Below are 21,150 nucleotides of genomic sequence, written 5' to 3' on the forward strand. Positions count from 1 at the left end.
GTGTTCATGCAGCCTCTTATTAGAGACTTGCAAACATTATGGGAGGGTGTCCTACACGGGATGTGTGTCAACCTAAAGAACAAAATTTTCTATTACGTCTTTCTTGTCTTGTGTGCACCCATGATTATCCAGCTTTGGGCACTATGTCGGGCGAGTAACATCAGGTTATAATGCATGTGTTCAACGTGATGCGATCAGCTGGCGGTGAGGATAATAAACAAGATATGCTATATGGGCCATCGCCGTTTCCTTCCATTAGATCACGGTTTCCGAAAAATAGAAAAAAATTGCAATTTATTGGTGATCGGGCACAAAAAAGACTAAACCACAGCACTTTAAGAGTCACGAGTTGGAGGCGCACCTAGAAGCGGTCAGAAATGTTAAACCAGGGAAAACCACCAGCACACGACGAGTACAGCGAGAGAAGGATACGAAGATGCGGCAGCGTAGTAGCAGATAGAAAAAGGAAGAAGAGAGGAGATGAACTGAGTCTAGCAGCTACCAAAAGGAAGATGGGAGGTGAAATAGCAGCATGTACCAAGAGGAAGGAAATGGAAAATGATAGACCGAGAATATTTTATAAGCGCAGGACCACTCTTTGGGACTTGCCGTATTGGGCTGGTAAGAAGCTTCGGCATAATATTGATATCATGCACATGGAGAAGAATATATGTGACAGCATTGTTGGCACATTACTCAAAATTCCATCTAAGACAAAAGATAGCTCAAATGCTAGGATTGATTGTGCAACATTGAATGTTAACAGGCACTTGCAACTGGATCGTAATGACAAAGTGAACAAAGGCAAGGAAAAACATTATAAATTTCGAGGCGCGGAATTCACATTGTCGATGCCTAAAAGGAGATTATTTTGTGAGTACCTCCGAGGTGTGATGTTCCCGTTCGGATTTGCTTCCAACATTGCAAATTGTCTCAATGCTGAAGGAAACAAGCTCCAAGGGTTGAAGACTCACGATTGTCATATCCTGCTGCAAAGGCTTTTAGCTATTGGCATTAAAGATTTAGTGAAGCCAAATATGTACAACGTGATTGCAGAGTTGGGAAGGTTCTTTAGGGAAATATGTAGTAAAACTCTAAGCAGAGCTGTTGTAGAACGTCTTAAGGTGGACATAGCAGTAATCTGTGCAAAGTGGAGCTGATATATCCTCCAGCCTTCTTTGATGTGATGGTGCATTTGGATGTTCATCTACGATGAGGCACTTTTAAGAGGTCGGTGCAGTATGGATGGATGTACCCTATAGAACGTCGACTGTGCACTTTCAAGAATACAGTTAGGAACAAAGCTAGACCGGAGGCTTGCATTGCAGTGGCGTATATTGCTGCTGAAGCATATACATTTGCCTCAAGATATATTCCTGATATTGAGACCAGATTCAACCGGGGTCGCAGAATTTTGGAAGTTGGAGGATCTGTTTTTAATCATGGTGTTGAGCTAATAGGAAAGAGGACCGAAAAAACATTAGAGCAGTCTGAATTTGAACAGCTAACTTGGTATGTGCTGAATAATGCTACAGAGGCTGATGAATATGTTAAGTGAGTACTATGCACACGAAATACTCAGTTCCTCGCATATACTATGAACTTGTATCAAAATGAAATATATTCAGCTGACTTGGCTATGTTTTGCAGGCTGTACATGGAAACGAATGGAAAGCTCTCGGCACGTGGGAGTGGGTTTCAGGACTGGTTTGAGAAATATGTAAGATGTTCAATTGCACTCTGACTTGTCTATGTGTTTTCACATGAGATGACCTCTTGTCTATTTTGTAATTGTAGATCTCGAAACTCCATGCGGAGAATCCAGGCGCTATTAGTGCTGATCTCCGTGTCCGATCACGTGGTCCCGGTTAGAGGGTGTTGGTCGCTGCTGCTTGCAATGCCAATGGTGTCCATTACAGCTCCTATGAGCGTGAACAACATTTGAAGACACGAAATAGTGGCATCACAACCAGTGGAGATCACTTGACAACCGAAAGAAGAGATCGAGTCATTTGACCATTATGGTCACATAGAAGAGGTTATTCGGTTGTTCTATAGTGATAAGGTTCTTGTCAGATCTGTGGTTCTATTTAAGTGTTATTGGTACAACCAAGATCCAAACAAGGGCAAAGGTGCCGAAATGATGGGTATTTCATATCAGTTAATACTACTTTGCTCAGTGGTACAAGGATGATCCTTATATTTTGGTACCTCAAGCGGCCAAGGTACTTTTCTTGGAAGACAGATCTAGAAAAGGATGGCAGTATGTGCAAAAGTTTGTGGCAAGGAACATATATGATTTGGATGAGAATGCGGATCCAATAATTGGTGCCCAGCAAGATGATTTCGCTGGTTGTATGCAAACTAAAGTTGCTGACATTGATGAAACCTCGTTGGATACAGGTATCCCTGCACATGATGGAGAAGTAGATTTCAATTTGTTGAGGTTAGCATAGTCGACAAAGAGATGGATAAACTGAAGCTACCTGGTGAATCTCAGGAGGAGAATGGACACGACGAGCAGGATGAGACCATGCATGAATATCAGAATGAAGACGGAGGTGATGATGATGATGATGATGATGATGATGATGATGATGATGATGATGATGATTAGACTCTTGTCTCTGTATCATGCTGTGAGATGAAGAACCATGATTTGTTTTGATTTTTCTATTTGGAAAATGTATGAGTCCTGAAGACAATTATCTGTTGGATTGTAATCCCATGATGACTAATTATTTATGTTTGTTGTCCTACTAAAAGTTGGTCAAACTTAATTGTGTGGAAGTAATCCCATGTTGTTTGATTCATAGGGTCATATCCCATAGGAAAATAGAATGATAATACTTGATCAAACTAATGCAGAATATCTTATAAACACAATCAAATAGAATTTCTCTTGACATAGGATTCAAGTTGGCATGGCATCCCTATCATACAGGGGTTTTATTCATACTATGCTACAAATCGAAAATAAGATGGGTCAGCACTTTATCGCGGCAGATAGGGCAGCTGGCGTTCGTTACAAACCAGGAGAAGATGCACTTCCTATGGAACGGGTGTTTGCATCCCCGGAGACGCACCGTTGTGCGCTGCGACAGCCCCAGCATGCATATGCTGCAGTGGCCGTCCTCCGGCGCAACTAGGACCCAACTGTCCTGCAGCGCCGGCAAGTTGACGATGAGCCGGTGGTCCACCCTAAGGGTGAGGTCGAAGTGGAGGCCACCGAGCCGACGACACGCCTGCTGCCACATCAGGTGCATAACATCGTAAGGCATGATGATGTCCCACTCCTCCTCCGTGAGGTTCAGGTTCTTGAGCAGCCATACACGGGCAAGAATCTCGCGCATAGTTCGCACGACATTGCCCCCACTACGCAGCTCCCTCGGAGGCAAGCCAAGATCCAGCACCACCTCTTCGCAGGGTGTAGTGGTGATATCGTCCTCATCCAGTGGGGCAGGGTGGGGGCCGGCTATCCTCCTGAGCTCGTACGTCCTCGAGAAGAAGATGTGCACTGTCATAGTGTACGGGGACGCCTCGCCCTCGCCCACGGCCGGCGGCTCGCCGACGGAGAAGTCGGTCGTGCTTGCCGACACACGGCAGGCACGGAAGACATGTGGGCCAGACTCGATGATGCGCTCGCGTGAGGAGCGCTCTAGTAGGGGCGTCGCCGCCATTGGGGATTCTTCGGAGGGCTGTAGACTGGCGGCTATTCGACGGTGAGGTGGTTGGTGTGAGATCTCTGGGATGAGGCCAGGGGAAGTGGGCGAAGTGCTCGGGACTAGGGACTGCCCTCAAATTTCCGCAGTAGTATGATAATAATTGGTGGACGAGGGAGACTAGTCCAGAGACTACCCAAAGTTGATAAATCATGTTCGAGGGAAAATGCCCAAGATTTATTATCAAAATTCAAGCTAATTTCGCCGATTTTGTTCTGCCGTTCATTAGACATCATCCAACGGCCTTGGTCTCTGGGATTCGCTGCTACAGTGTCATCTACTATTTTCTACCCAATTCCAGAAACATCCATAAAGCTAGTAGATAGCTTTCCTGCTTGTTGGCCCCAACCCATTTTTTTAATCTTTTCTTCCTTATCCCCTTCGCTCATGCTAGCAGCTACTTGCAGCCATTGCTACACCAGCGAGGTGATCTCTATGATAGGCACGGTTTTAGTAAGACAGCAAGTTGTAGATAGCTAACCATGAGACACATGCCTCTCTGGTTGAGACTGAGCTCGCTTTTGTGATTGGGCTCCAATGGTCGAGGTGAGTCACAGCTGCAATGAAAGAGGTTTGTGCTGAATTAATTAGCACAGAGGCGTAACTAGCACTAGATGGAGAAGGCATAGTACACATATCAGACACGAAGTCGCGTGCGCGAGCAGCTCGCATTCACTTGCATCAGTGCGGTACAACAAAGATGATGAAGAAGGATTGGAGCTTTGAAGGTAGTCAGAAAAGTTACAAAAAATAATACGTGCAAAACTTAACCTGTATAAACGCACATGCATGGATAATTTTACATTTCTGCATGAGAAAGACATGTCAATTTTCAGTACGACATGGTTTGATTTATCAAATTTGATGCTCCTTAATGCATTTTAAGTGAAAATTACAGGTTTATTCATTATAATTGCCGATTTTTAACGTTACGTGCAGCTGACTAGCAAACTATAAGTGTGTGATTGCTTGCTTCCAAAATAAGGATATGTAATCATTTTGTATAAGGTAGTACCAATTAGTCGTTATATTGCAGAACTTAAAGAGTTTTGAGAGATTCAACTCGTTGCTACTCCATAAGAATGGTCATGTTGACAAATTTGATCCAGTGTTGAACAGAGCCAGAAACATTTCAAAAACTTGAGCATGGAAGAGGCTAGGGGTAAATGCCCCAAGGCCAGCCGAGCCTATCGTAGGTGCCGTCCCGAGGAGGAAGTACCTTAATTTGGGCGCGCGCGGACGCTGCGGTACCCCGAGCTCGAGACGCCGCCGCACCGGTAGCTCGACCCGCGACGAGGCATGGCGGCGGCGGCGAAGCGGAGCGGCGGCGGCGGAAGGTAAAGCTCCTGGCCGACAAACATATTAGGCACAAATGGGCAACCTTCGGTAACCCATGTTCCATTTTTTTGTCGGGATAACCCCATGTACCACCTTCCCAATAGAAAAATCTTGTTCAACCTTCCCCTGTTGGGCCCAATATTTCACTTTTGGGTTGCCAAGGAACATCTACATGGTAATTGTTATCGGTCTACTTGATCCGGCTGTCGAAGCCCAATAACTACAAATGGGCCTTTCTGCTCATGCAATTTCGGCCCTTTTCTAATGAAACACAGATCCTATGATTGGCAAATAAAAATACACGGAGATTCTACATAAAAGTTGTTTTTATTTATTTTGAATTATAGGGTTCCAATTTTTGAAACTGCTCATGCCCAATATGAAAATCCTTGATCGCTCCATACCCACATGGATAACGGTTGTTGGGGGGATAACCCCCGGTATGCCAAAGGCATGCCAAACCGGATGGTTTGAGCCATCAAGATACCGGTTTAATGTTCTTACCGGAAGCCTAGTAGGAATCCGGGAGAGCAAGGCTAAGCCGGTATCCCCAAAGGGGTATGCCGGAACCCGGTATAGAAGATACCGGAAAGGAGAGCACTGTCGGCAGGTCTGGTCAAAGATTCTCTTGAGCAAGAAGACAAGGATGAGCCAAGCAAAGTAACTTTATTGAGCCACTGGCGCCAAAGAGAGAGGTGACGTCCAAAGAAGCCGGAGGACATCAGCAGCCCTGATAAAAGAAGGCCCCGGTGTCATCTATGATTAAAGTAGCTTTGTACAGTAGCTCTGTAAAGTAGTTTGTCCAGTCAAAGATGCCGCTAGGGTTTCTTGCAGTGTAAGCCACCCTCTCCCCTATATAAGGAGAGGGGGCAGCCCTTCTTCACGGGCAAGCAAGTATGTACGCGCGTGTGTAGGAAGGCAGAGCCTGTAACTTGTGAATCAATGAAAATGGTGATCTAGAGGGAGTTCTTCCTTGTGTCTTTCTTCTTCAACCTCTGGCCTTGGCCAAGTTCTTGAGGGAACCATCCGGAATCTCTTCCCACCTGATCGCAAACCCTCCCCCGAATCCTCTTGCGTCCATTCGGCCCCAATCTAAGCCATCCTATGGCATCTGCTCGTTCACCACGACGACAGTTGGCGCCCACCGTGGGGCATGAAGTGGCGCTTGATGGAGTTCACATTCGGGCGGGCGTCCTCGAGGTCTCCGGCGAGCGTACGGTGTCCGCGTTGGTGCGAGCATCTACGCCATGGACTTCATCAACGACAACGCGGGCTGCTTCGCCAACGGCGCGTCTTCCCAAGAACGGCCGCATCATCGAGTTCGGCAGCCACCGCGTCTACCTCGGCACCGTCCCCGTGCGCCGGCGCCTCTCGCCGGTCTTTGGTGGCACCGGACCCGCCAAGATGGCTTTGTGCTGGCCGCGCCGCCGGCAGCGTTGAGGTAATGATGACCGGTGTGGCTGGTGCAGGAAAGGAGGTTGCGGCTGAAGGTGCCGGTCGCGCGGTTTCGACCCGTGCGGCTAAGCCACCGCTGGAGCGTGGCGCAGGCGCAGCGGGAGCATCATCCGCGCCACCGGAGACACCGCTCCAGGCGGCGATGAACGTCCTCGCCACCCCCATCGCGCAGAACATCGACCCGGCAGCGGCTCAAGCGGAGCTGGAGGCGCAGCGCCAGAAGATCACGGAGAGCGGCAAGGACATCGTCGGGCGCGGCGCGAGCTGAACCTAACCGTGCGTGAGTACAACGCTGCCCATGGCTTTGCTTCGGTTAGCGCGCATGCTTTGCTAGGGTGCCGGAAAACCGGCTAAGCTCGCAACCTAGATCAAGATTTGCGCAAGGAGATTTTTGCCGGCAAGAGCGCCTCTGCATCTGTTAGCATCGTGGAAAAGCCTAAGTATAGCAGCCCGGATAAAACTATAAAAGCTGCTAAGGCTGCAGTAGAGCTATGTGAGTCGCTTTCCGGAGAGGCTTTGGTAAAGCAGCAAGAGCGCGTCAGAGAGCTGCTGGAAACCATAGAGCAGCAAAATGCTGAGCAGCTGGCTAAGCTGAACAAGGCAGCGGCCTCAAAATCCGCGCGTTCAACAAAGAATGCCGGTAGCAAATCCCATGGGCAGGCTTCGTCCCCCCATCCGGATAGAAGGAGAGAAAAAGAAGTGAATGCGCGACGAAGATGACCGTGTACGATCCGGTTCTTGCCGGAAAGCAACAAGCCGGGCAACACGATGCCGGTAGAAAAAGCCAAGGGGCAGAGCGAGGCTACGCCAGAGGTTATGCCGGAAACAATCATGCCGATAGATATGAGACCGGGCAAAACTATCGAGCTGCAAGGGCAGCGTACGACGAGGAGGAAATGGATCCCCCAAGGTACCGGCAGGCAAGGGCCGCGGTACCGGAATGTTACGATGAAGCCGATTCCACGGACCGGCAGCATACCGGAACCCGTTGGGAGAACGCTTGGGAGAGAGATACTTACCGGAACGGGATGCGAGGCACCGTCTGGATAGAGTGTACTTGTCAGAAATGATCGAGGAGGAAGGTCCTCCAGGTCCAAAGTGTTTTGGCCCAAGGATCATGAAAGAAAAACCACCAGTTCGCAACTTTATGTTGCCCCGTGACACAAAAACGTATGACGGCACCACAAAGCCGGAAGATTGGCTCGCGGATTACGTGACCGCGGTATACGTTGCAGGCGGTGGAGGAACCGTAGCAGGAGGAGGAAACCGGCGTTGGGCCGTGAGGATCATACCATCGTTTTTGGTTGGACCGGCAAGAATCTGGCTAAACAACTTGCCGGCAGGAAGCATAAATGGCTGGCTGGATTTTGAGGAGGCCTTTGTGAGCAATTTCAGCAGCACCTATCGAGAGGCCAAACAGGCCGCAGCAACTTGCTGTGTGTGCAGCGTCCGAACGAAACAGACCGGGATTATCGGCCGGTGGAACACCACAAGGAACTCTGTGAAGGGGTAATCGAGGCACAAGCCATTGCTTGGTTTAGCGGTGGATGCGAAGAGGTTCACCGTTGTGGCAAAAGCTGCAGCGCAACATGCCGACAACGTTGGCAGAAATGATACGTGTGGCGGATAGCTATGCGTTGGGAGACCCAACGCAGCCCGGCGGGCAACCGGAGCGGAACAGCTGCGCCACGAACAGCACGGGACAACCGGAATAACAAAAGAAGAGAAGAGTTTCCGGATCGAAGGTACGGTCCGCAGCAAGTTGCTGCTTGTGCAGAAAACTTTGAGGCCAGCGACGGCCAGAGGCAAAAAACCGGATCGCAGCCATGGGCGGGTCCTAAGAAACAATGGGTGGAAAAGAAACCTTGGGTCCAGAAGAAGAACTGGCAAGAACCCGCAAAATACACCATGGAAGCTGCCATGGATCAACCTTGCCGGTGGCACACGCCGAATCCGGCACATCCGTCAAACCATCTGACAAAGGATTGTACCTGGACCAAGTACTTGATGCAAAAAGGAACAGTGAAAGATGCGCGGCCACCGCAAGACATGCCGCAGCAGCAACAACATCTACCGCCACCACCACCACTTACCGGGGCAAACGCCTTACCGGTGCAGCCAAACCGGCAGCAGTACCAGCAAGTTAACCGGGTGGAGCAAAATGATAACCAGCCACCTCCACCGGCACCTTTAGGCCGGAATGTTTACGAAGATCCGCATCTGTGCTGTGTTGTCTTTGTCACTGAGCCAACAGACCGGCAAAGTGTACACCGGCGCTCCATGGAGGTCAATGCTTTGTGATGCCGGCAGTTCCCAAGTACATGATGTGGTCCAATCGAAATTACCTGGTCATCCAAGGATCACCCAAAGATCATGCCTAATCCGGGTGGATATGCTCTTGTTGTGGACCCGATCATGAAAGGGCATAAACTTCGAGTGAAGTTCAGCAAGGTGCTGATAGACAATGGCGTAGCATCAACATCATGTACAAGCACACCATGCAAACGCTGGGCATAACAGAAAACATGCTTCAGCCAACGCGCACAACGTTCCACGGGATTGTTCTGGCTTGTCCCGTGCCCCGATAGGAAAAGTTCGGGTGGACGTGGCATTTGGAGGACGTGACAATTGCCGGGTGGAAAATCTGGAGTTTGAGGTGGTGGATCTAGACAGCCCCTACCATGCATTCTTTGGGGAGACCGGCATTGGCAGCCTTCATGGCCACCACTCATACGGCTTACCTCAAGATGAAGATGCCGGCACCTCGTGGGCCATTGAGCGTGGTGGGAAACTATAAGATCTCACTGGAAACAGACATCTGCGGATCAAACTTAGCAGAATCGCTGGTGATCGCGGAGGAAAAGAAAAGAATGCAGACAGCTGTTGCGCTTGGCTCAATCCTCGCAAATGAGCTTAGCAGCAATGAGTGAAAACATGGGCACACCGGCATTCAAGCCAACCAATGAAACAAAGAACATTGTGCTGGATCCGGCTTACAGAGCGCACCGTTCGTATCGGTGCCGGCCTTGACCAAGCATAGGAAAGCGCGCTCGTCGGCTTCCTCCGTGAGAATCGGAATATCTTTGCCTGGTCAGCTGATGATTTGGTAGGTGTTCCGAGGGAGCTGGCTGAGCACTCTCTAAACGTCCGGAAAGATGCCAAGCCGGTGCGGCAACCAGCTGCGCCGGTTCGTTGAAGACAGAAGAAAGATCATAGGAGAAGAGGTAACCAAGCTGCTAGTTGCGGGTTCATTGTGGAGGTCACGCACACGAGTGGCTGGCCAATCCGGTAATGGTTGAAAAGAAGAAAGATGAGAACCTGGAGGCAAAAGCTCCGAAGGTGTGGCGCATGTGCATCGACTACACCAACCTGAACAAGGCTTGCCCAAGAGATCCTTTTCCTTTGCCATGAATCGATCAAGTGATTGATTCAAGCTGCTGGTGTGAGTTGTTGTCCTTCCTGGATGCCTATTCTGGTTTCCACCAAATTCCTTTGAAAAAGGAAGATCAAATAAAAACTGCGTTCATTACCCCGCACGGGGCTTATTGCTATGTCACTATGCCTTTTGGGTTGCGCAACGCTGGTGCAACGTACCGGTATTTGTATGCGAAAATGCTTGTTTGATCAAATTGGAAAAAATGTACAAGTCTATGTGGATGACATCGTGATAAAAACTAAGGTAAAGAACACTTTAATCGATGACATCCGGCAAACATTCGATAACCTAAGACGGTTCCGGATGAAACTCAATCCGGCAAAATGCACCTTTGGTGTCCCCGCCGGCAAGCTGCTCGGTTTCTTAGTATCAAGCCGGGGCATAGAGGTTAATCCGGTAAAGATCCGAGCAATAGAAAGAATGGCTATCCCTCGAGAGTTAAAAGATGTGCAAAAGTTTACCGGAAGCGTGGCCTCGCGAAGCCGGGGTGTAAGCAGGGTGGGAGAAAAAGCTACGCCACTCTATGCTCTCATGAAAAAATCCGACACGTTAAATCACGGACCCCTCGAAATGGACGCAGCGTTTAAAGAGCTGAAAACAATGCTAGCCACAGCACCCATACTGGCTTCACCTCTAGAAAGAGAGCCTATGCTTTGTTATACATAGCAGCAACAAACCGGGTTGTGAGTGTAGTGGTTTGTAGTTGAAAGAGAAGAGGAAGAAAAAACCGTCCGAGAGGCCGGTATACTACTTGAGCGAGGTGCTCTCCCTCTCAAAACAAAACAACCCACACTTCAAGAAAATTACTTAAGGCGTGTACATGGCCGCCACCAAGCTCAATCACTACAAAGAGGAGAACCCCAAGAAAGAGGTGAGCGAAGAAACAATTACCGACAACATGAGCAACAAATATGCCGGCGGCCGGATTGCGAAATGGGCAATCCAGATATCACCGTACGTACCGGTGTATGAAAGAAGAGATGCCATAAAATCACAGGCTTTGGCTGATTTCCTTGTTGATTGGGCGGAGATGCGGTACAAGCCGCGGATCGGAGGATAGAATCTTGGAAGATGCACTTTGATGGATCCAAGCTCAAGGAAGGTCTAGGTGCCGGTGTGGTGCTCACTTCCCCAAAAGGAGATCACCTCCGGTATGTTTTACAAGTGCATTTCAGGGCATCAAACAATGTCGCTGAATATGAAGCTTTGATCCATGGGCTTAAGGTCGCAAAAGAAATCGGTGCACACCGGATCATTTGCTACGGAGATTCAGACCTTGTGGTACAGCAGTGTTCCGGAGATTGGGATGCAAAAGATGCCAACATGGCCTCGTACCGGTTTCACGTGCAAAAGATTGCCGGATTCTTCGAAGGGTGTGAGTTTCACCATGTGCCGCGAGCAGAAAATGAGGCCGCGGATGCTTTGTCCAAGCTGGGCTCATCTAGGCAAGAAATTCCTCCCGGAATAGCTTTGGCTCACCTAAGAGTGCCATCGATCAAACCGAGCCCGGAGTCAGAATCAATTTTTGTACCGAGTCACACGTAGTACCCATGGATATCGATGAAGGGAACCAGGGACTGCTCCGGCAAGCTCGGGGACTGCTCCGGTAGGCTCGGGGACTGCTGTACCCATACCGGAAGAAACGATCTGGTAGATAGCATGGAGATAGATGCACCGGTGTTTTTGGTTCGAGAAATACCATCATGGGTTAAACCTATTAAGGAATTCCTGATCGGCGGCACCTTGCCGGTGGACGAAAATGAATCAAGGAAGATACAAAGAAGGTCCAAAGCTTACACATTCATCAATGGTGAGGTGTACAAGAGAAGCGTTACCGGTGTCCTTCAAAGATGTGTGGAACCGGAGGAAGGAAAAGAAATGCTTGAGGAAATTCACCAAGGAGAATGTGGGCATCATGCTTCATCAAGGGCTTTGGTAGCAAAAGTGTTCCGGCATGGGTTCTATTGGCCCACTGCTTTGGAGAACGCTGAGGATTTGGTAAGAAAATGCAACGGCTGCCGAGGTACGCCAAGCGGAACCATACCCGACATCCGGTTTAAAAACAATACCGCTAACATGGCCATTTGCTGTTTGGTGCCTGGACATGGTTGGACCATTCAAAACTGCAAGAAGCGGCATGACTCACATCTTGGTCATGGTGGATAAGTTCACCAAATGGCTAGAAGTAAAACCTATCGCAAAGTGTGATGGGCATACGCATGATGAAATTCCTAAAAGATGTCATTTTGCGGTATGGATACCCGCACAAAGATCATCAACGATAATGGAACCAACTTTGCTCAAGGTGAGTTCAAAAGGTTCTGTGAAGACAACAACATCCGGCTGGATTTGTGCTCGATGGCACATCCACAAGGCAATGGCCAAGTGGAAAGAATGAATGCTTTGGTGCTTTTCAGGTATCAAGCCCAGACTCATTGATGCGGTGGAAAAGTCACCGGGATGTTGGCTCGATGAGCTACCATCGATCTTGTGGAGTATAAGAACAACCCCAAACCGGTCTCACCGGATACACTCCTTTCTTCATGGTCTATGGAGCGAAGCGGTGATACCAACCGATATCATTCATGATTCACCAAGGGTACAGCTCTATACCGAAGCGGGGAGGTCAAAGAGGCCAGAGAAAACGATGTGGACTTGCTAGAAGAAGCAAGAGAGCTGGCTTTGGCAAGAACAGCCATTTACCAGCAAAACCTAAGACGCTATCATAACCGGAAGGTTAACCCGAGAGTTTTCCGGGAAGGAGATCTTGTACTTCGCCTGGTGCAGCGCACTGAAGGCCGGCATAAGCTCTTGCCACCATGGGAAGGTCCCTTCATTGTAAGCAAGGTGCTTCACAATGATGCATACTACTTGATCGATGCACAGGAGTGGAAGAAAGGAAAGGCGGACAGGTCCGGAGAGGAGAGCAAGCGTCCATGGAACGTAGCTGCATTTGCGCCCTTTCTACTCTTGAAGTGGTGGTGTAAGAAGTTCCTTTTTGTACCTTATATGCTATGAATAAAAGATGCCGGAACCTTGAATGAATCTCGGGGACTACCCCAACTTAAGTTGCATGTAACTTGTTTATTTTTTTTCAGTTTACCGGTTGCTTATTGAATGTTTTTTCTTTCCGGTTTAGTAGTGTGCTAAATCCTACCGGAGTCTTCGACTCTGCTGCTGTCCGCAAACCGGCTTCATGGCAAGCAAGATAAACCGGTAGGAGATAAGCACATGAACTGCGAAAAGGGAGAGCAGGAAAGAACAATCCGGAAAGTTTAACTAACCCCGGTTAAACCGGTTTTTTGCAAAATTTCAAAGTTATTTCTAAGTTCAAGAAGATGCTTGTTTGGTGAAAGAACCTTGTGCTCATACGCCAAAGAACGCCCAGAGAAGGCAGGCAGAGCCAAGGCAAAAGAACCAAGTATGCATCAAATTGGATGCGGAAGCAATTGAGAAATCTTTGCAGTGCAGGATAAAATCAAAACCAAAAGCAAATTATGCTAAGGCAAACTCATAAATACTTAGCTACCGGTATAACCTACCGGCAGGAAATGTTGTAGCACAACCACAGGCAAACTTAAGTCTTACATCATAAGCCCCGGCATTCCGGGGCAGAATTTAACAGATATTGTCTTAGAGCAACAGGACCAGCAGATATAATGAGCAAACACTTCAAAGGAAATCATCATGCGGCAGGGGTTTCCGGAGGAGCAGCACCGGCATCAGCGTCATCCAGAAGCTCTTCTTCGGCTTCATCCTCCTCCTCGTCGAGATAGTCCGTGACGCCAGGAGGGGGAGGGATGAAGGTGCGCATGTCGGCATACTCCGCGATGCGGTACGCGCGATCCTGCCGCTTGGCGGAGAGGATCGGGTCCAGATCCGTTTCTGCACCTTCGCGCACACCGGTAAGGGCGTCCAGATTGAGCTCCGGGTACCAGGAGCAGGCGGCGCGAGGGCGGAGTCCGCGCCGGCGCGCGGGCAGCGAGCACCGCCACTCGCGGATCCTCTTGCCGGCACCTTTCGGACGGTCGGCGATGAGGGAGAAGGTGTCCGGCACCACCTCGCCGAGCCACAAAGTCTGTATAGCTGGGTAGCTACATCGGGGATGTCCGAAAGATTGCGGTCTATGCAGCGCATATGGGACACCCGCGCGTTAAGCGCGACCAGATGGTCCTTGGGCGTCCATGGCACGGTAAGATCCGCTTGGCCCTTGTCCTTGCGCTGCGCGTCGACCTTCTTGACGGCATACCTCTGCGAGTCTGGAAAGAGGCCTGTGCAAAGAAAGAAAAAGCTTAAGAAAAAGAGTCCGGAAGAAAAAGAGTCCGGAAGAAACAGAGACCGGAGAGAAAAGAATCCGGAAGAAGAAAGACCGGACGGAAAGATAGCGGAAAGAAAATGGGGTCGAAGGAAGAAAGGCTTGTGTGCAGTAGTCAAAGTGTAAAAGAAAACAACTTACGGAGGGCAAGAGTGTCGGTCTGCAGGATCAGCTGATCGCACTCCTTGTGCCCCTCCTCCAGCCGCGCGGCCTTTTCCTCGGCACCCTTCCGGGCCTTGGCCATCTCCTCCAGCTCTGCCCGCAACACCACAGTGGCGTTGCAAGCATCCTCCAGAGCCTCGTCCAACTTGGCCGCTGCGGTCACTTCAGCGGCTTTGAGGACCTTGGCGTGGTCAAGCCCCGAGCTGAATCAGGTGAGACTTGAGCTCCTGGTAGCTGGTCTTGAGGGCGTTCAGCTCCTCCTGGTCTGCCGGCTGAGCTCATCCTTCTCCCCCATGCTTAGGAAAAATGAATGTTAGCAAGGTTACACTTGGTAAAAATGAAAAGAAACCAAGTTCAAAGGAAGGAAAAAATAATACGTTGGGCCTCGGCGAGCTGCTCTTTGAGCATCGATGGAAGCTTCCGGGATCACTGTTGAACAGAAATTATGAATATCACAAGGAAAAAAGGCTTCCGGTAGCAAAGATGCCGGTGGAACAAAAACTTACCTTGGCACTTGTCATGTGCCTCAGCGAGCTCCCGGTGCTCCCACAAAAGCTCCTCGAAAAGGGCCTTCCGAGTGTCAGCGGTGACCTGTTCAAGAAAAAGAAGAAATGAGTTAAGTTTTGGGCTAATAACAAAGTTCTTAAACCGAATGTCGGGGAATGTGAGTGCCGTTTTTGCGCTTTTCTAAGGTAAATTATGTGTTAAGAAGAAGAGGTTTAACCCGAAACTCGGGAATTTGGCAGTGCGGTTTTCACGCTAAAATCTTAAGTTAAGTTTTGCGCTAAGAGCTGCGCTCTCACCACAAAACTCGGGGACTGGGAAGATAGACAAGAGAGAAACCGGCACGAACTAAGGAAAAGATAAGGCAGAACCGGAAACAAAGAAACCGGCAAAGGTTGAAAGTTAGTAGAACGTACCGTTAGATTGTTCGTGGAGTCATACCACGCGCTGTCAAGCTCTTTACGGCAGCCGGAGCCGCATGAAGTGCTCCTCGGAGCTCCGATCCCCGACAGGATCAGGTGCCGGCAGCCGATCCTTGCCCATGCCGCGGGTCGCCGGAGTGATGTCCGCGGCGTTCCACTTTGGGCATACGGCGGGAGGTGCCCCAGTCCCGGCCTTGGCGCTGGAACTCCGTAATGCGGCCAAGGAGGCCGGTGGCCTTCATCTTGGCGCTTTTGGCAGCCTTGGAGACGTGCAGCACCAAGGGCTGCTGGCCGCCGAAGGGCGGCTGGAGGCCGTCGCCTTCCCCTTGATGAGCTTGGAGGGCTTGGGCGGCGGCGCGGTAGAAGAGGCCCCGGAAGTCTTGGCCGGCGGCGCGCCAGGAGCGGCCTTGGAGGGCTGGGCGCGAGGAGCCTCGAGGCGGAGGCATGAGGATGGTGCGTGGAGAAGGGGAGCGCTAGGAGCGTCACCGTCTTGGAGCCTTCCGGCGCGGAAGATTCCGGCGCGGAAGTTGTCTTTCGAGGACGGGAGGAGCAAAGGCTCCGCCCGCCCGGCAGCTTCTTCTTCTCCGGCGCCGGTGTTGCTGGCGCCGGTGTCTTGGTGTTCGGGAGGAAGGAAAGATCCTCCTCCGTGCGGTGATCTGACAGTGAAGGGGCCGCACGCCCCGAATTTGTTGTGCCCCCCGAAAGGGAGGCAGAGGTGTTGCCGGCACCAGATGGTGCCGGGCTTGAACGAGGAGGAGGGGTTGAGGTCCTTGCGGATCCCTCAGAGCCCGATGGCCTCGGGCCAAGTTTGAGAGCGGGGCTGAGAAAAAGAGAAAAGACAAGTGGTTGAGAAAAAGCAACCGGACAAGGCACTTAGCAAAAAGGAGGCAAGCCGGAAAATGAAATTACCGGAAGCGGTTGGCATCGCTTTGCGCCGTAGCGGCGCACGCCCACTTCTTTCTCCCCCACGGGCTCCGTCCGGAAGCGCTTGGAGGGAGGAGCATGGGCTGGAGCCGGCGGTAGATGCCGGCTGCTTGTTCTTCGGCCCTGGGCCATGAGTTTGTCCACAAACTCAATGCCGGCCTCGGCGCGCGTAGGGGCGGCACGCGCTCGTGGATCTGTGGGTTGAATATGGCTAAGAAGCGATTCGCAAGAAAGCGATAATGGCAAAGTATAAGAAGCCGGAAAAGAAAATACCTCGAGCACAACCAGCTCCTCGGGGTTTCCGGTGGGCTCCGGCGGGTCCCGGCCAAGGCGTGCAGCCGGGGTCTTCCCCATCTTCAGGTCCTTCCAAAAGATGTAGGGATCCGGGTCGAAGGAGTCAAAGGCACGCTTCCGGAGAGGTCCTCGCGGCTCTGCCTGGATAGAGGGGAAGCGGTCCCTGGCCTGAAACAAGGTAAAAAAGAAGGTTAGCAAAAGCAGAAACTTACCGGCAAGGACAACCCCAAGTTGCGCAATCTCTTACTTCTTGGGTCGGACGGTTAGAGGAACTGAGGGGAAGGAGGCCCCATTCCCAAGTAAAAGGCATAGCAGTTTGACAAATCTGCTTAGCCTTGAGAACAACATCTTTCTTCTTGAGAGCACGGCCGGTGATCTTGGTAGGATCGCACAGGCCATACATCTCGCTCATCCTATGTGCGCGGCGCTTAAGAGGAAGCACCGGCGCGATATGAAAGTCCGGATGACATCGTCGGAACAGATGTTGGTCTCCTTCTTCAAAGAGGCCAAGAAGCGCACTACCCGATTGGTTTCGGCATGTTCTGTCCTCGGGTTGTAGCTCCAGTTGGCTCTGCTGGGGGGCCCCTCTTGGTATGGAGGAAGGTTGATGCGATCGGCGCGGCCGGTGTTCTTCACGTAGAAGAAAGTTCCTTGCCAGGTGCGGCAAGACTCGAGGCCGGTAAACTTAAGAAAAGTGCTCCCTTGGCGGGAGCCGACGATGCAGGAGCCGCACTGCACGGGCGGTTTGGGCTTAGGAATCTCCTTGCCCTGGACGGAGTTGATCCGCAAGTTGAAGAAGCGGGCAAACGTCTCACAAGTGGGACGAATGCCGATGTAAGCCTCCATGAAGGTGGCATAACAAGAGAGATAGAAAATGGCGTTGCCAGAAGGTGGTGAGGTTGGAGTTCGTAGAAATCTAGGAACTCCGGAAAAAAGTAGAGGCAGGAAGGCCGAAGCCACGCTCAAAGTGAGCAAGAAAAACAACAAACTCGTCGTCTTCCGGATCCGGTTCGATCTCGTCATCCGGAATCCGACAGGAAACTCCTTCCGGAATTCTTCGAGACCGGTACAGCCAATCAATCTCGAACTCGGTAACGTTGGAGCCCATCCAGGCTCCGCGAGTGGGTGGGGAAGGCTCCTCGCCGGAAGATTGGCTGGAGCTGCTAGAGGCTTGGCCAGAGCTGCTGGCCTCTTGGCTACCGGAAGCTTGGCTAAAGCTACCGGATTCTAGGTTGCCGCCGGACTCTTGGGGGTTACCGGATTCTGCTGGCTGCCGGAATCGGTTTCCATTGGATCTGAGGCCGTAGATTCACCGGGAGAAGGTCTACGGCGCTTAAGAGAAAGGGAAGAAGAGGATGCGGAGGAGGATTCCTCGTCGGACATCGCGAGGGTAGGTGGAGAAACAGAAATCCCAGACTCGAACCCCGCGTGAAGATCTACGAGTAAGAGGAAAACCAAAGAAAAAGGAGCAAATAAGAACACCAAAGGCTCAAGATCTGGAAAGCAAGCGAACGGCGAGTAAAGAGAAATTAATACCAACCTTGAGCGGCGCGGTCGCTGGGGAGAGAGTTTGCTGGCGGAGAAGCGGGTCTACAGCCGCCGGCGAGCACCGTCGACGGCGAGGCGGAGAAGCTCGCGAAGAAGCACAAATGCGGCAGACGCGAAGAAGTTCTGCCGAAGATCTCCGCACTGGCGAAGTCCGGCGGCGGCACGGCGTGAGTTCGCCGGCACCGAAGCTCGAACGGGCGACGGCGGACGGAGAGCGGCGGAGGCGCAAAGGCGTGGAGCTCGTGCGCGAAGGAGAAGAATGCGAAGAAGATGAAGAGGAACGGGCAGTTGCGTTTATATAAGAGAGAGAAAGTGGGCGTGGAACCGCTGGGCCGCGGCGGTTCGCCTCACGGCCCGCGACGGTTCGCGCCTTGGGCCACCACGTGGCGGAGGAATACACGCGCGAAAACGGAGGCCACACGGAGGCGCACGCGGGATCCCGAAAAGGTAGTGGGATCCGCTGCGGTGCATTAAATGCGTGCGCGGGAGTCGAAACGATGTGACAGCGGACACTGGCGCGTCAGTTACAGTGCGCATGTCACTGACAGGCGCGGGACCCGATATATTCTCGACTTCGCCGAGGAAGGAGTAAAGACACAAGGTGCCGGAGAAAAGAGGTGCCGGAACAAGCCTTGCGAAGAGAAGAAAAGGAACAAGGGTAAAGGTGCCGGAACCAAGCTCAAAAGATGAGTGACTAAACCGGTATCTTAAAAAGATGAAAACCTGGCATGGTCCGTAGGATAGAATCCTCCAGACTATACCAGCTTCGGGGACTAATGTTGGGGGGATAACCCCCGGTATGCCAAAGGCATGCCAAACCGGATGGTTTGAGCCATCAAGATACCGGTTTAATGTTCTTACCGGAAGCCTAGTAGGAATCCGGGAGAGCAAGGCTAAGCCGGTATCCCCAAAGGGGTATGCCGGAACCCGGTATAGAAGATACCGGAAAGGAGAGCCTGTCGGCAGGTCTGGTCAAAGATTCTCTTCAGAGCAAGAAGACAAGGATGAGCCAAGCAAAGTAACTTTATTCAGAGCCCTGGCGCCAAAGAGAGAGGTGACGTCCAAAGAAGCCGGAGGACATCAGCAGCCCTGATAAAAGAAGGCCCCGGTGTCATCTATGATTAAAGTAGCTTTGTACAGTAGCTCGTAAAGTAGTTTGTCCAGTCAAAGATGCCGCTAGGGTTTCTTGCAGTGTAAGCCACCCTCTCCCCTATATAAGGAGAGGGGCAGCCCTTCTTTCACGGGCAAGCAAGTATGTACGCGCGTGTGTAGGAAGGCGTAGCACGTAACTTGTGAATCAATGAAAATGGTGATCTAGAGGGAGTTCTTCCTTGTGTCTTTCTTCTTCAACCTCTGGCCTTGGCCAAGTTCTTGAGGGAACCATCCGGAATCTCTTCCCACCTGATCGCAAACCCTCCCCCGAATCCTCTTGCGTCCATTCGGCCCCAATCTAAGCCATCCTATGGCATCTGCTCGTTCACCACGACGACAACGGTATTTTTAAAAATTCATAAAGTGGATTTGAAATTTAAAACATATCCTAATAATTTCTTGATTTAATCTATCAACTTGCAAGATCTTGGAGCCAAAGAGCTTGTATTAGTCTGCGAAAATAATACTGATAAACCTGTCGTTAACAAGAAATGAAGGTTTATCGTTCAGAGAGGATGCCATGTGGGACCCATGAGACAGTAGCGTCCTCAACGTTTCAAAGAAAAAGGCAAGTAGCCCGAAAATAGGGGTAAAAAATAAATCCTACAAAGGAAACACTTATAGTTCATAGAGGCTGACATGTGGGACCGATCTCGTCACCGCATCCTCATCATTTCGAAGTCGGCAGGGATCAGAAGAAAAAGGCAAATAGCCAGAAATTAGGGGTCAAAAATAAATCCAAAAAGGAAACTTTTATTCTTAATAGAGGATGACATGTGGGACCGACCTGCCAGCAGCGTCCTCATCGTTTCAAAGGCCGCAGGGGATCAAAAGAAAAAGGCAAATAGCCAAAAATTAGGGGTAAAAAATAAATCCAACAAAGGAAAGGTTTATTGTTCATAGAGGCTGACATGTGGGACCCATGAGCCAGCGGCAACCTCAATTTCAAAGGCGGCATATGATCGAAAAGAAAAAGGCAAGTTAGCAAAAATCAGTGGGTAAAAAAAATCTAAGAAATTAAACTTTATTGTACAGTCCCATGAGCCAGCACCTTACTCAACGTTTCAGTGGCGGCATGAGATAGAAAGAAAAAGGAAAGTGACCAAATATCAGGAGCAAAAAATAATCCAAGAAAAGAAACTTTTATTGTACATAGAGGATGACATATGGGTCCCACTTATACAAGCCCTTTCGCTCCAAGATCTTGCAAGTTGATTGTACATAGAGGATGACATGCGGGCCCCTTGTGTCGGCAGCTTACTCAACGTTTCCAAGGCGGCAGGGGATCAAAAGAAAAAGGAAGTAGCCAGAAATTAGCGGTCAAAATAACTCCAAGGAAGGAAACTTTTATTGTTCATAGAGTATGACATGCGGGACCTATGCGCTAGCAGCTTCCTCAACGTTTCAAAGGGGGCATGAGATCGAAAGAAAAAGACAAGTGACCAAATATCAGGAGCCAAAAATAATCCAAGAAAAGAAACTTTATTGTACATAAAAGATGACATGCGGGTCCCATTTTGCAGCAGCGGTGTCAACGTTTCAAATGCGGCTTGAGATCAAAAGAAAAAGAGTAGCCAGAAATTAGGGGTAAAAAAAAACTCCCAGAAAAGAAAGTTGATTGTACATAGAGGATGGCATGCGGGTCCCATGACCCAGCACCTTACTCAACGTTTCAGAGCGGCATGAGATCGAAAGAAAAAGGAAAGAGACCAAATACCAGGAGCAAAAAATAATCCAAGAAAAATAAACTTTTATTGTACATAGAGGATGACATATGGGTCCCACTTATACAAGCTCTTCCGCCCCAAGATCTTGCAAGTTGATTGTACATAGAGGATGACATGCGGGCCCCTTGTGTCAGCAGCTTAATCAACGTTT

The sequence above is a fragment of the Lolium perenne genome, chromosome 4 (genome assembly GCF_019359855.2).
Source record: "Lolium perenne isolate Kyuss_39 chromosome 4, Kyuss_2.0, whole genome shotgun sequence".
NCBI classification, from domain to species: domain Eukaryota; kingdom Viridiplantae; phylum Streptophyta; class Magnoliopsida; order Poales; family Poaceae; genus Lolium; species Lolium perenne.